Source organism: Cynocephalus volans, chromosome 9 (assembly GCF_027409185.1).
Source record: "Cynocephalus volans isolate mCynVol1 chromosome 9, mCynVol1.pri, whole genome shotgun sequence".
Classification (NCBI taxonomy): domain Eukaryota; kingdom Metazoa; phylum Chordata; class Mammalia; order Dermoptera; family Cynocephalidae; genus Cynocephalus; species Cynocephalus volans.
The window spans coordinates 47,193,469-47,209,289 of record NC_084468.1 but is presented as its reverse complement, the minus strand read 5'-3'; positions in this window follow the sequence as shown (position 1 = coordinate 47,209,289).

Sequence of the window (15,821 nt, the reverse complement as noted above, 5' to 3'; positions counted from 1 at the left end):
CAATTAGAATTGGCAGATATCTACAGAACATTCCATCCAACGACCTCAGAATATTCATTCTTCTCATCAGCACATGGATCATTCTCCAGGATAGATCACATATTAGGTCACAAATCAAGTCTCAATAAATTCAAAAAAATTGGAATTATCCCATGTATTTTCTCAGACCATAATGGATTAAAACTAGAAATTAATAACAAACAAAACTCTGGAAACTATACAAACACATGGAAATTAAACAGCATTCTACTTAATGACATATGGGTCCAAGAAGAAATCAACCAGGAAATCAAAAAATTTATTGAAACTAATGAAAACAATGATACATCATACCAAAACCTGTGGGATACTGCAAAAGCAGTATTAAGGGGGAAATTTATTGCATTAAATGCTCACTTCAGAAGAATAGAAAGATGGCAAGTGAACAACCTAACACTTCACCTTAAAGAACTAGAAAAACAAGAACAATCCAATCCTAAAGTTAGCAGACGGAAAGAAATCATTAAGATCAGAGCAGAACTGAATGAAATTGAAAACCAAAAAACAATTCAAAAGATCAACGAATCAAAAAGTTGGTTTTTTGAAAAGATAAATAAAATTGACAAACCATTAGCATGGCTAACAAAAAAAAGAAGAGAGAAGACTCAAATAACAAAAATTAGAAATGAAAAAGGCGATATTACAACAGATTCATCTGAAATACAAGGAATCATTCGAGACTACTATAAACAACTATACGCCAACAAATTTGAAAATCTGGAGGAAATGGATAAATTTCTGGACACACACAAGCTCCCCAAACTGAACCGTGAAGACGTAGAAAATTTGAACAGACCAATAACAATAAAGGAGATTGAAGCTGTTATCAGAAGGCTCCCAACAAAGAAAAGCCCAGGACCAGATGGATTCACAGCAGAATTTTACCAAACATTCAAAGAGGAATTGACACCGATTCTTTACAAACTATTCCAAAAGATTGAAACCGACGCAACTCTCCCAAACTCATTCTATGAAGCAAACATCATCCTGATACCAAAACCAGGTAAAGATATAACCAAAAAAGAAAACTACAGGCCGATATCCTTGATGAATATAGATGCAAAAATCCTCACTAAAATACTAGCAAACAGAATACAGCAACACATACGAAAAATTATTCATCACGATCAAGTGGGATTCATCCCAGGGATGCAAGGTTGGTTCAACATACGCAAATCAATAAATGTGATACACCATATTAATAAACTCAAACACAAGGACCATATGATCATCTCTATAGATGCTGAAAAAGCATTTGATAAAGTTCAGCACTCATTCATGACAAAGACCCTCTATAAGTTAGGTATAGAGGGAAAGTATCTCAACATAATTAAAGCCATATGTACCAAACCCACTGCCAATATCATCCTGAATGGGGAAAAGCTGAAAGCTTTTCCTTTAAGAACAGGAACTAGACAAGGATGCCCACTCTCACCACTCCTATTCAACATAGTGTTGGAAGTACTAGCCAGAGCAATCAGAGAAGAGAAGGAAATAAAGGGCATCTAGATTCGAAAAGATGAAGTCAAACTGTCCCTGTTTGCAGATGACATGATCCTATATATCGAACAGCCTAAAACCTCTACAAAAAAACTCTTGGAGTTGATAAATGATTTCAGCACAGTAGCAGGATACGAAATCAACACACAAAAATCAGTAGCATTTCTTTTCTCCAATAGTGAACATGCAGAACGAGAAATCAAGAAAGCCTGCCCATTTACAATAGCCACCAAAAAAATAAAATACTTAGGACTTGAGTTAACCAAGGAGGTAAAAAATCTCTATAATGAGAACTACAAACCACTGCTGAGAGAAATTAGGGAGGATACAAGAAGATAGAAAGATATCCCATGCTCTTGGATTGGAAGAATCAACATAGTGAAAATGTCCATACTACCCAAAGTGATATAGAAATTCAATGCAATCCCCATCAAAATTCCAAAGACATTTTTCTCAGAAATGGAAAAAACTATCCAGACATTTATATGGAATAATAAAAGACCACACACAGCCAAAGCAATGCTGAGCAAAAAAAATAAAGCTGGAGGCATAACACTACCTGACTTTAAGCTATACTACAAAGCTATAATAACCAAAACAGTATGGTACTGGCATAAAAACAGACACACTGACCAATGGAATAGAATAGAGAATCCAGAAATCAACCCACACACTTACTGCCATCTGATCTTTGACAAAGGCACCAAGCCTATTCACTGGGGAAGGGACTGCCTCTTCAGCAAATGGTGCTGGGATAACTGGATATCCATATGCAGGAGAATGAAACTAGATCCATACCTCTCGCCGTATACTAAAATCAACTCAAAATGGATTAAGGATTTAAATATACACCCTGAAACAATAAAACTTCTTAAAGAAAACATAGGAGAAACACTTCAGGAAATAGGACTGGGCACAGACTTCATGAATACGACCCCAAAAGCACGGGCAACGAAAGGAAAAATAAACAAATGGGATTATATCAAACGAAAAAGCTTCTGCACAGCAAAAGAAACAATTAACAGAGTTAAAAGACAACCAACAGAGTGGGAGAAAATATTTGCAAAATATACATCTGACAAAGGATTAATATCCAGAATATATAAGGAACTCAAACAACTTTACAAGAAAAAAACAAGCAAACCAATTAAAAAATGGGCAAAAGAGCTAAGTAGGCATTTCTCTAAGGAAGATATACAAATGGCCAACAGACATATGAAAAAATGCTCAACATCACTCAGCATCCGGGAAATGCAAATCAAAACCACACTGAGATACCATCTCACCCCAAAAGACTAAAAGGCTAAAATCCAAAAGACCCTGAATGATAAATGCTGGCGAGGTTGCGGAGAAAAAGGAACTCTCATACATTGTTGGTGGGACTGCAAAATGGTGCCGCCTCTATGGAAAATGGTATGGACGTTCCTCAAACAATTGCAGACAGATCTACCATACGACCCAGCTATCCCACTGTTGGGAATATACCCAGAGGAATGGAAATCATCAAGTCGAAGGTATACCTGTTCCCCAATGTTCATCGCAGCACTCTTTACAATAGCCAAGAGTTGGAACCAGCCCAAATGTCCATCATCAGAAGAGTGGATACGGAAAATGTGGTACATCTACACAATGGAATACTACTCAGCTATATAAACGAATGAAATACTGCCATTTGCAACAACATGGATGGACCTCGAGAGAATTATATTAAGTGAAACACGTCAGGCACAGAAAGAGAAATACCACATGTTCTCACTTATTGGTGGGAGCTAAAAATTAATATATAAATTCACACACACACACACACACACACACACACACACACACACACACACACAAACCGCGGGGGTTGGGGAGAAGATATAACAACCACAATTACTTGAAGTTGATATGACAAGCAAACAGAAAGGACATTGTTGGGTGGGAGGGGGAGGGAGGAGGGAGGGAGGTTTTGGTGATGGGGAGCAATAATCAGCCACAATGTATATCAACAAAATAAAATTTAAAAAAATAAAAATAAAAAAGTAAAAAGAAACAAGTTAATTTTAATGACGTTTTATTCAATCCAACATAGCCAAAACATTTTTATTCCAACATGTAATCAACATTAAAAAATTGTTAATGACATAATTTACACTCTTCTGTCATATTAAGTGTTTGAAATCCAGTATACATTTTAATTTACAGCACATCTCAATTTGGACTAGACATGGGATCAATGGGACCATATGGGACAGCACAGGTCTAGTTGATCTCTGATATTTCTCTCAATACTAGAAGTTATTTCAATAAAGGGAATGAAAGATTTAATCAGGTATACTTGAGAAAACTGTAAAGTGTTGCCCTGGAAATTCTCAGTCTATTTATTCTCATTCAAAAGGGTGTTTTGCTTTTTTTTTTTTTTAACTTTTATTTTTTAATTCAGTGGGATTGGATCTGTAAACAACTAAGTGGTTTGATCTATTTCTTTCAGCCTGGCCCTGTCCTCATTACCATAGTTGCTGTCCTACAAACCTTGAGGGGGTTAAGCACATTCAGACCAATGTATATCTGCTGAATGAATGAATGAGGCTTCTAAAAAATCGTAACTAGAAAAGACAATTGTTAAAATGAGAGTTCAACAGAATAAGGAAAAATATTTGATAGCCATGATATCTTCCACATATGAAAATAATGCTATGAAATACAAAATTGCACTTGCTTTTGAAATTGCTTCTCTAATTACTCAACATCTACCAGGAAAGATTCCTCCTGCTCTTCCCACACTGTCTTGCTTATTAGTCCCTTTGTGATCAATGATCTGCCTTTGCCAGATGGCTGGTCTGGGTTAAGAGCACAATATGAGATCACAGAACAAAGCAAAGCTAACCGGCCTTCCCAGGAATTGAACCTGTAACCCCAACCTCATTAACTCTAGAAAACAGTTAACCCATCACAAACATGCACGGGCAGCTGCATCATAAATGAAGCCAGGAAAGCCCACTGCAATTGTCACAATGATATTCTAGAAGGAAAAAAAAAAAAGTCACTCTAAATGTATTAAAAACTTTTCAAAACAAAGAAAATCCTGAAAGCAATAATTTAGGGCAGTGTGTAATTCAGCAGCAGTGTCTTAACAGCCCTGGCTGATCTGTCCCAAGCTTCCATAAGAACATCAGCTGTGGCTCCTACGTGAGACCATAAATGGCTTTGGCAATGGTGTTTGGAGTAATGATGTTTCCTCTTCCAGGAACAGTGATCTTGGGACCATGGCCTTTCCTTTTTATTTCTCTCAAGTGAGGAAACCGTGGGTTAACAATCATATGCAAGAATTTTCACAGATTATTCATTGAATCTAGCTTCTCCTAGATTTAAATAATAACCAAGCTTTCAGGTAACCCTCTTTTACTCCCTCCCTGTTCCCCTTAGGGCCAACCTCTGGTGAGTGGGGTGAGGCCAGTGGGCCTCCAGATAGGGTCGTTCTTACCATGCCTGGTAAAAAGCCAACTTCTTTTTAGCAAGTTGGTCTTCCTTTCTTGTAACTTGGAATAATTCCTCTCAGCAGCTGCCACCTGCTCTGAAATTCTATTCTAACAACCTGTCTCTAGTAAGCTAAGTACCTTCTCCTGATTTAAATATGTCCCAGAGCATTTCAGAGATGCAGTGTCTGTCTTTTCTTCACTTAGTATTTAATATAGTACCAGTTTCAGAAGCAAGTTTATTGAGATTTCATCTTAACCCCCAAAGTATGCTATTTGAAAAATACTATAAACATCGGGAAGAGCTGGTGAACATTTTAAAATCTGATCAAAATTATTTATGCTTTTCATTTCTGACATTTTAAATGGTATCACCTTTTCACATACAGACTTGCTAAAATATAAAGGCTTTTACATATGGTTGTTCTATTTGACTTCTTAGTCTGATAACATGTCTATAAGGCTGACGTGTGACTATAAAAATCTCTTCAAGGTTTTTACTCAGTTTTTGTTATTTCCACAAAATTACTTAAGTTTTTTTTTTTTTTTACTAATGGGTTAAGAGTTTGTAATCTTACAATTCTCATATTTGTGTGGAAATCGTACATCAATATAAACCTAAAATATGCATATATATGTCTACCTCAAAACCACTAGTACAAGTAAATATCTAAATTGATTTTGCTCTTCTTGTCTCTAAGAATTTTCACATCAAGAATAGAAGGGGCATAAAATTTAATGGTTACTTGAGTTTCATATCTGCCTGAACACGCAAATTACAGTGACCATTTAATAGCCGGAACGTTTCCTGATGCTCACAAAAACTATACCAATCCATTAAGGATCAAGTGTTAGACAAAAGGAATAAATTAATAAAATAAGCATAAGACATAGGCTTACTACAATACTACACAACTTCATTACTTGCAAAACAACTTTTTGAAGCCAACCTAAGGATAAAATCTGATGTTCAACAATAAATGCAACTATATCTATAGTCACTTGTATCTAATCTTAACCAAAAATGATGACTGAGGAACAGAAATGTACGAATTTTCAAACCACATAAATAAACCATGAAGCTGCTGTTCTTTGTCTAACATATCATCATGATTTACACAAATTCTGATTTTAAAATCATCAGCTTTGAAAAGACTAACCTAAATTCAACAAATAAACTATTTAAATATATGGTTAAAAGTTTAAAGCCCCATGAACATATGCTATAATGCAAGAGCAGAAGTATATTTATATATCTTTAAGCACCTGGTAATCATCTTGTTTATAAGACACACTCCTACATGTAGACAGCAATAATGCAAACTCGACACTGTAAGAGTGTGAATCTATAAGACAGAAAAACAGTGGGGAAAAAATGAAATTTGCCTTTCCACTGTCATCTAAAATTATCTATTTGTGTATTCTAAGTACTTTTTATAAAATATATTTCCTTAAAACTCTTTAATTCTTCCTGACAATATTTTTAAAAGAGAAGGGAAGTCCCAGAAATACCGAAATATTAGGATTAAATATTGCTAAAAATATAAGAAACACTTGTAAAGAACTGAAATACAAAAAATATATATTAATAGGATAGTTGGTGGTGGTTTCTTACAAGTACTTCACAGAATAAATACTTTTACCGCCTAGTGATTCTGAGGCCAATCAATATACTATAAAGTACTCTTTGTAGCTCTTAAGTCTTCATTTTGTGCCTTAACAAAAGCCGACATTCATTCGTAATGAAGTCTTTTTATGGTGACATGGCTATTTCATGTCTCTTCTGAAGATATATTAAACCTTTGGGTGCTCAAATAAAAATGACCAATTAATTGGCTCTATCACAAAAAGCTATTCCAAAATATTTACATCAAAGATCAGCTAAAGCCAGAATGAATTACTAGTCTGCCCAGTATGTTTCTATACAAAGTTGAAAATCAACTTCAAATGAGTCCTTTCAAAGGAAAACTACAAAAGATATACCATAACGGGTAAATTCTCAATATTGCCATTCAAATTTATGTTAAGGAAGGAATGAAGTATCTTCAGAAGCCCCTGTGAGGGAACACCAGAATAAAGTGTGGGGTTTAAAAGGGCAGACAGGCTCTGGGGTCAAAGAGCTAAGTTTGAATCCTTGCTTCATTCCTCACTAACTTTGGGACCTTGGGCAAGTTAATAAAAACCTCTTTTGAGTCTTAATTTCAATTATCAAGTGGAAACACAAGGCCTACTCACAGCGCCCTGTGAGAACTAAATTAGATAACATATATAAATAGACTGCTGAGCACAGTACCTTAATAAATTCTCAATAAATAATCATAATTACAAAGAAATATTTAAGAACATAGTTTTGTGTGTGTGCTTTTAAATATTTTTTAAAGTTTATTATAATATTCAGGCTTTGTAAGAGGAATCCTATGTTTCATTTTTTTAATAAGACACAATTTATTGCTTACATTTTTAAATAATCACAATCAAGAGGATTTATCAAGTACATTCAGTGTATCTCACTTAGCTGAAAGTAATGTCAACTCTCTACATGTCTGAGAAGCAGAAAGCAAGCAAAGGTTTCAAGTAGCCAAAAGTGATGTTAAGAACATATTTTTAAGTATAACTTAATATTCAAATACCAAGTGCTGTTGTAAACCATTTGAAGGAAAAATAGAAAGATTCAACAACAGATTTTTCCTTATTGCACTTAACCTGATTATCCTTTACATTAGTGCTTTTCAAACCACAGGTCCTGACCCATTAATGGAATGTAAAATCATTTAGTGGGTCTTAACCAGCATTTTAAAATAAAATAGAATAAAAATATAAGAATGCATTGCACATAAGAAATCTAAGCATTACTTGATGAATTTTACACATATATAAAGTGTCTGTATAATGGGTGGCAACATAAAATTATCACTCACTTATTGTGTAAAAGTTTAAAAGCCACTGCTTTGCAGTATAACAATGAGAACAAAAATTAGCTGACACTGAGTGCTTGTTTTATGCTAGACATTGCACTAAGCACATACAAACATTATTCCATTTCATTCTTCCAAAAATCCTACTAAGGTAAGTACTATTACTTCCCCTGTTTTACAGATGAGGAAACTGAGGCTTATAATAAATCACTTGCCAAGGATGCGGAGCTAGTAACTGGTAAAGCTAGGGTTCAACTTCAGTCACCTGACTCCAGAACTTGCACATTCAACCACTGCAGTAAGGACTAGGCAGTGAAATGTAAATTTTCTTACACAAAAGTTATCCAAAAGGTAGACTTTTTCATGATGTCTAATTGCAATGTGATTTTCTGGGGTTGCAGCATATCTTGGAGAAGGCTGTGTGATTTAGCGACAAAAGCACTAGGTGTGAGATCCAGCTTCTGCCCCTGGCGTTCTTGCTTTAGTGGCATGGAGTTGGCAAGTCATTTAATATCACTGTGTCTGGATTTCCTCACCTACAAAACAGGAATGATGATATCTGTCCTGACTCCCCACAGGCCATTGTGAGAAATCTTACGCACACATAACAAGTGAAATGTTGTATTGTGCTGCTCGGTTATAGGAGATGATCACTAAAACCACTAAGAGGCCCCATTCTTCATTGAAATATACATCAGCTATGATCAAAAAAGACAGGTCACCAGCCTTCATAAACTGTATGTGGAAACACTTTGTACAGTTCTTGGCACACAGTAGGCCTTCAATAAATGTCCATTAAACTAAAGTACGACAATTCTACCCGTATGCATATTGTAACTATCTGTATTTTATTTTTCATTAATTCATTCTTTCTGAACCTACTTGTTGAACACCTACTATGTGCCAGATTAGAAATATGGACTACAAAAAGAAAAACACCAAAAGACCATCCCTTGCCCTGGAGAATTTCATGCTAATTTCGATTAATTGTTCCAAAACTGTGTAAGGGAAAATTATAAAACAGAACTTCCATATCTAGCAATAACAATAACTTACATTTCTTATAGTGCTTTATAGTTCATGAAGAGCTATGTGGTAGCTTTTGTTTCTAACACCAATCATTTAAATATATCAAGTCAGTATTCTTATCTTTCTGACTCCAAATTCAGTGCTCTATAAGTACTGCTAAATCTTTAGAGTGAAAGTTTTTCAGTTTCTTAAAGGTGACTACAAAAATAAGCTTCTGAATATATTTTAAATAATCAATAGTGAAAAGCGGTGATCTAGTAGCATGATCTTCTTCCCTGTACCTTTCTGAGTAATCTACGATGCAACCATATCACCTACATACAACACATTTTTTCAAAATGTTTATTTTGAAACACTGCCTTTAAAATTTTTTTCTTATAGACAAATTTCTCTTAAATGTACTGTTTTCCCAAAGAATAAAGGAGATAGGAGTGGAAGTGTCTTCCCTTTGTTGACTTTTTAAAAAGTACTCAAAATTCATTGTTGTATTCAGATTCCTGAGTCACAAATAATGCCAAATAACTGTTAGCCATTTTATACATAATTCAACAACTACTATAGGTGATTTTTACAGGGCACACTGATTGAAGTGACAACTTAATGAATTAAAATTTTGCCACAGGATATTTACTAAGAACCTCTTACTAAAATTGCTTTATCCTTTGTATTCTAACCACTCCCTTAGACACACACACACACACACACACACACACACACACACACACACACACACACACACACACACACACACACACACACACACACACACACACACACACACACACACACACACACACACACACACACACACACACACACACACACACTTTCCAGGCCATTATCCGCAAAACCATATTAAAATTTCACAACACATGGTCGTAGTTACTAGGTTTTCTCTCTCCTCCCCTCCACTGAATAAATGTGTCTTTATATAAACATTCTCTCCTGAAACCCAGAATTCAGAAATTGCTTCCATGCCCCTATTCTGAGAACATCTAATATAAAATGTCAACGTCTGCCCTTGTGTTTACCGGTAATCATGAAAAAAAGCCCCACCCCACCCGCCGTATCCGTAGGGTTAGGAGGTCCACTCTCGCCACTACAGAGCTCTGCAAGAAAGGACGGTTACAGAACCAGGAAAACCATCGCAACCACCCCCTGGAGAAGATCAGAACACGTTTACACCGCCGGCAGCGTGCAGTCTCCCGGCCCCAGCCCTTGGTAAACAGGGGAAACCTTTGTCTTGCCTCAGCCATCAAACTGGTGGCTCATCAGAATTGGGGCAACAAGAGTTTGTGCGAAGCGGTTTGGCAGAGGTTAAACAAAGCAATGCAGCTCCGGGGGACAGTGGGCTGAGCCCGGGCAGCGTCCCACATCCCAGACGGCGAGGTCTGCTCTGTCCCCGCCGCAGCCGGGACGGAGCCGGGGACCCCGGGACGGGATGCCGAGGCGCGGGAAGGAGGGAGGCAATGGGAAGGTCGCACGCTCCCGGCAAGTTCCCGGGGCGCAGCCCGTCGGCAGGTTTCCTGGCGGGGACCCACGGCTGCGCACGCCGCGGGCAGGTTCCTCGGGAGGGTCCGCGCCCCGCACGCGGCGACGCCGCCCCAGAGTCCACGGCCGGCCGCGCCGAGCCCCCGACCCCGGGGCAGGGTCGGGAAGCCCGGGGCGCCGCGGGAGCCCGGCCCGGAGGGGCGCGCGTGGAGGGGAGAAGCCCGCCCGCCGCCCCTATTGTCTGGCTCCGGCGGCGAACCGAGCAGGCACTCACCTGAGGTTCCCGCCTGAGCCCCAACTGGTGGAGCGATGGCCCGGCGACGGGAGGTCCCGGGCGGGCGGCGGACGCGGCGACACAGCCCGCGGCAGGCTCCGCAGCAGCACCGGCAGCGCACCCGCCTCTCAGGCGCCCGCGGCCTCCATTGCTCTCCCCGCCGCTGCCACCGCGCGGCACTGCGCGCCCGGCCCCGCGCGGCGTGGTCACATGCTCCGCCGGCGCCTCGGGCGCTCGGACCCGCGCCGCGGCCCCGCCCGGCTTCGCCCCAGGACTGCCGGGCGGCGCCGCCGCGGGGCACCAGGCGCCCGGGTTCCCTCTCGCGCCCTCCGGGAACGGCGCGCCCCGGATGGCTCCCCTCCCCGGGGCTGCCCAGAAACCGGGAGCGGGTCCCAGGGAAGGGCGCGGGATTGAGCAGCGCCTTCCCCACCACGGTAGGGGATAGCCCGAGGGAGCGCTGAACGCGTGGGGTCTGAGGTCAGCGAGCGCAGCCTGCGTGCGGCAGGAACCCGGGGCCATCAGGCACCACCCCACGGGGTGCAGATCCGGCCCCTGGTATCTGCATGAGCCAGAGACAAATGGGAGCGATTGGGGCCGCAGAGGGACTTTTGTCCTGCAGAGTCCCAGGCGTGATAAAGGCATTAAGACTCCAGAGAGTTCAACAAGTTGAAAGGTGCCACCCAGAAATAGAAAGGCTAGAAATTGCACTGCTGAGTTACTGTATATCTGAACAGAGTGACATTGACATTGGGCATTATTGTCCTCAGCCATAATGGGATTTAATGTTGATTTTGATGTTTTGAGGAAAATTATCTTTTCCTTTTATGGGTTAACTGGAAACACAGAGACTTTCTCTCCATACTTGTTGCTATGACGATGTCAATGGAAATCAGCTTCACTATGCATGCAAACATGCTGAAAATAATTTAGTACGATTATTAAAAAGGAAATTTAAAACAAAACAAAAAATTCTTTGTGACAAAAGATGCAAAAGATGAAAGTTAACCCTAATATGCATTCAGTGTTGAGCCAGATGTCCCAGTGCCAAAAACAAGACTAATAATTTTAGTGCAGGTGCATGACTTGAGTAACTTTCATACTGGGAGAATCTAGTGCATGTTGCCCTACCCAACTGGGTTTTTCTAGGTAAATATTTTAATTAAATTACCACCGTAATATATGTGTGTTTTTGTGAATATAGATATTATTTGGTTGTTCAGTGCTTACGTATCCTAAACTATGTCTGCTTTGTTCCAAATAAGAATAATGAAAAGTTTTAGAAAAGGTTGAGGAAGTTCCTTTTAATTTGATCTAGTAGCACTAGAAATTCCCAGAATCTGTGCAGAATATGGAACTGGAGTCTGTTTCTTGATATAGTCTAGCCAACCACATGAGAACCATGCTAAAAAATTCAGTTTTACATAAGTGTAGGTCTGCTGTCTTTGTTTTGCAGAGGACGGTATCCCAATTTATACACCCTTAAAATACTGAAAGAGTTCTGGAGAAGCGATGTTCATATTAGAGTATTCTAATAACTGGCCTTTGTGCCTTATAAGCCACAGAAATCAGACGCTTTCAGGGATCATTTTTGACAGGTGCTGTTTTTCCCCTCACTTTGCAAACACATTGGTTTATAATTATTACATACAGGGCTCTAATAACAGTGTGGCACACCCTCCCAGCTATCAGTCCACCATTCCATTTTTTAAATAGCTAGCTAGCTGCCTTTCAATTAGGACAGTTTTCAGAGACTATAATACAATACAAAATTAAGATGAAGAACATCTAGGAATGTTTAAAACATTTGACCATTTAACTGCTGTGTTAGGGGTTATAGAAAGCATGTGGTAAAGAAATTATATAGTTAGACCAGTTTTCAACTGTGGGTAATTATGTCCTCTGAGAGAGACATTTGTCAGTGTCTGGAGACATTTCTGGTTGTCACAACTGGGGATGTCAAGTGCTACTACTGGCCATCTAGTGGGTAGAAGCCAGATATGTTGCTAAACATCCTGCAATGTGCAGGACAGCCCCCCACAACCAAGAATCATCTGGCCCAAAATGTCGATAGTGCCAATGTTGAGAAACAGTTAGACCAAGGACTTTCAAAGCCTTTTGATTCTGTAATCTGCCATGTCTACATAAATCCCTTTTCCTGTATATTCACCTAGAATTTTCATAGTGCTCAGGAAAGGAGCACAATAGGAAAAATCTTTCACTGAGAGGAGAGACTAATGAGCTGAGACAAAAAGTAAGTGTGCAAATAGAAGTCATACAGATAAATAAAGAGGAAAACGGTAAAGTAGTGGAACTATCGTGGTGTCAGAATATCTTAACTGTCCCTTGCAACTGCTTCAGAACCCTGTTGTTTTCTCAGCAGCTTTGACCTCCAAAGTGAGAAAATTGAATACCATTATTCTGGAAGTTTTTATTAGTCTGGCATAAAGTTAATGATTCTCTTCTCACCACTCCAGGGAATGGGCTGTTGTGGATATTCAGAGTTTAAGGTGAGTGAGGTGGCTTTATTTCAACGGCGCAGAGGGCAGGCAGTAGCTTCTGGGATGGAGTGAGAACCAGAACACCTATCCTGTGTGGAGTACTGACTATTCTGTCCCTAAAGATTGGCCCATAGATAATTCACTTCAAATCTTCAAATCTGTAAAAGGGGGATAACTGTTCTATTTCATATATCTTACTTCTAAGTTACAAAGTTATGGTTGTGTGTGAAAGAAGCTCCAGTGGCGCAATCGGTTAGCGCACGGTACTTATATGGTTGTGTGTGAAAATAAAGTAATGGAAAAATATACTAGACAAATACTAACAAAAGAAAGCATATGGGTACAACTGGTTATCCATATGCAAAAGAAGAAATTGGACCCCCCTACTCACCATTTACAAAAATTAACTCAAAATGGATCACAGACTTGAAGGTAAGAGCTAAAACTATAAAACTCTTAGAGGAAAACATAGGAGTAAATCTTCAGATCCTTGGGTTTGGCAATGATTTTTTAGATGTGACACCAAAAGTACAATCAACAAAAGAAAAAAATAAAAAGATTATATCAAAATTAAAAACTTTTATGGTGCAAACGATACTATCAATAGAGTAAACCTATGACAAACAAAATGGGAAATATATTTGCAAAACATATACCTGGTAAGAGACTTGTATACAGAATACATAAAGAACTCATACCACTCAGTAATAAAAAGGACAACCCAATTTTAGAATAAGCAAAGGAGGGCTGGCCAGTTAGCTCAGTTGGTTAAAACATGGTGCTGATAACAGCAACGTGCAGGGTTCAATCCCTGTACCAGATAGCCACCTAAAAATAAAAAATAAAATAAAACAGTCAAAGGATCTGAATAGACATTTCTCAAATGAAGATATGCAAATGAGCAATTTGCAAATGAAATACTTAACATTATGAACCATCAGGGAAATGCAAATGAAAGCCACAAAGAAAAACCAGTTTATACCCACTAGGATGGCCATAATAAAAAAGACAGAGTGTTGGTGTGTATGTAGGGAAAGTGGAACCTTCATATATTGCTGGTGGTAATGTAAAATGGTGCAGCCACTTTGGAAAACAGTTGGCAGTTCCTAAAAATGTTAAACATAGAGTTACCATATGACCCAGCAACTCCACTCCTAGATATACACTCAAGAGAATCATATCCAAACAAAAATGTACCCATGAGTGTTTATAGCAGAATTATTTATAATGGCCAAAAAGTGGAAACAACTCAAATGTCCATTGACCGTATGAAAAAGATGTCTCCCTCCAGAGCAAAGGCTGGGCAGACTTACCTGCAGCCCCTTATAGAAGAAGACCAAGGTTTCCTAAGTTACAGCTCCTCAGCTGTCACGTAAACCCACTGCATAATGAGCATCCATCTAGGCCCAACTGTATTGTTTCTGTGGGATTTAGGGACATGAAGAACTGGTGCAAAACTTGTGCTGCCTACTGTGCAGTAATAAAGAGCTTTGTCTCTGACCCAGAAGTCTCGTGTCTTCTGCAAGCACTCATGAACCTGTAGTAGGCTGACTTGCTGGGTTGCAAGTGGGGTAAAAATCTCAGACAGTTCTTCACAGTTTGGGCAACAAGAATAGGCTGTTCGTAGGGACAATGATGCTTGGAAGAGAAAGGATGAGGCTAAGGTATATGAGAAGACAGCGCAGGATTTGGTAGTAAATGCCCTCACCCAAGTGTTGGGTGAGGGGGAGAAAATAGGGGTCCCCAACTGTTCTTCCCATTAATGAGTATTTAGAGACTCAGCCACGAGAGGCAGGATTGAAACAAGCTGCCTGATGGTGCTCTCCTCCTCAGGGAAGATAAGGAAGAGATGTTTTCATGACAAGGGGACAGCAAGCCTTGTGGCCCTAGATAAAACACAATATGGCTATGGCTGCTGAGTCAAGGAGTCACCAAAGCTGAAATAAATGCTGTTATCAGTAAGGAAATGGAATATTGGTTTTATTTAGTTGAGCCTGGACTACTGTCAGCAACTTGAAATTAAAAGTAAACACAAAACTTTGCTTACTGGGGAGGAGCTATGTTCCCCCACTGTGCCGTCTCCTCTCTCCCTCCTCTTTCCTGACTTCGGGAAAGTCCTGCTACTTCAAGGAACCAGGTGATTGGGTCTAGATCTCCCTATCCCCAAGGAAGATATATACACTCTGCACGAATATACTGGGGAACTTCAAGAAGAGCAGAGACTCAAATTTCTATGGCTGTCTTATATACAGGCACCCAAATCACCATCCCATCTTGTCAGATGCTGCTCATATTTACCTGATGGGATTTGGGTAGGGTTTACAGTGGGGAAAGGAAGCTAATGTGACCATATGGGTGGGACCTTTTGGACTAATCCAAGTACTAATCCAAGTGTTGTTGCTGGTACAGCTGACTGTATAACAGGAATTGATATGTTATATGCTTACACTTCCCATCCCATAAATGCCAGAGAGAATCATCCCAATCAAGGAAGAGCTAAAAGAAGAGATATGCCAGTGGAACGAACTCTCTGCCATTTGTCACCGTGGGTGAACCAGGATTTAGCATGAGTGCCTCCACCCTCTGATTTAAAAGTTTTCTCCATGTAGGTGATGTC